At 42.7% G+C, this 1,045-nt stretch overlaps 1 pseudogene, besides 2 other annotated features; it reads left to right on the plus strand.

Annotated features, from left to right (window-relative positions):
* Positions 1 to 1,045: a sequence feature (heterozygous, Esmeraldo-like haplotype).
* Positions 425 to 454: a microsatellite.
* Positions 547 to 1,045, plus strand: Tc00.1047053509071.10 (annotated as a pseudogene; the record flags this gene model as incomplete).

Here is a 1,045-nt window from a genome sequence, read left to right on the forward strand (position 1 = left end):
AGAAAAAAAAAAAGAAGAATAAATAATTTGCCTCCATTTATTAATTTGAGATTGTAAGGTCGAAGGTGCGGTTCTTTTTTTTTCTTTTACAGGCTGCAATAAAGAGAAATTTGAGCAAACTTTTGGTTTTTATCATCCTTTTGTAAAGGAAAATCACGATATAAATATACTTTCACCCTCACATCCCCTTAAAAATGCCAAAGAGGGATGCACCCCAGTCTGTTTTAGATTGCTGTTGCGTATTCCTTTTTTTTTTTTTTTAGTACTTCCTTTTCCCTCTCTCCACCCCTCTCGCACCACGTGTACAGACAAGAAATATCAGCAGAAAAAAAAAAAAAAAAAAACGAGGGCCCTTGAGAGCGTTGACGATTGCTGTGTCTATCTCCGCTTGGCTTTTGCTTTCTAAGGACAGAAACGGGGAGGCAAAAAAAAAAAAAAAAAAAAAAAAAAGAAAGAGAGAATTCAATAACTGAATCATTGCGTCTTGCTTCATAAGTAAAAATAGATACATATAGATATCAAGAAGAACAGAAAATTGTGCCAGACATGAAGGGGCTGTGTTGGGTCACCCGGGTTCTTCTGAAACGCAAAACACCGTCTACAGTGAGCAACGAGGTCAGTGTGCTCTCGTCCGTCACAAATGCTCCCTTTTCTTCATCGTGTCAGGCCATACTGCGAGCGGTAGCGAGGACAAGACACTATGTGAAGAGGTACTGGGTGACGCTGCCACAGTCACGCCGCACTTGCAATGCAGTGGTGCTCCCTGGCGAGTCCCCGACGGTGATACACCTGAATGTGGAAAAGGTTTTGCCCTTCACAACATTACCCCAGAAGATACAGAAGCGCATCATGGATGAGCACCCACCATTTTTTGGCTCTGGTGTTGGTATTCTTTCCCACGCATGAAATGGAAGGCCGTTACGGCGGAGCGCCTAATAAGGCTCCTGAATGAAGATGAAGAAGATCGTGCGTTGTACATTGATGTTGCCATTGCGGATCAGCTAGGCGTGAAAGTGAATGCAAAGGATGCCATTGATATCCGGAA

This window comes from Trypanosoma cruzi, genomic scaffold (assembly GCF_000209065.1).
Source record: "Trypanosoma cruzi strain CL Brener 1047053517133 genomic scaffold, whole genome shotgun sequence".
NCBI lineage: Eukaryota > Euglenozoa > Kinetoplastea > Trypanosomatida > Trypanosomatidae > Trypanosoma > Trypanosoma cruzi.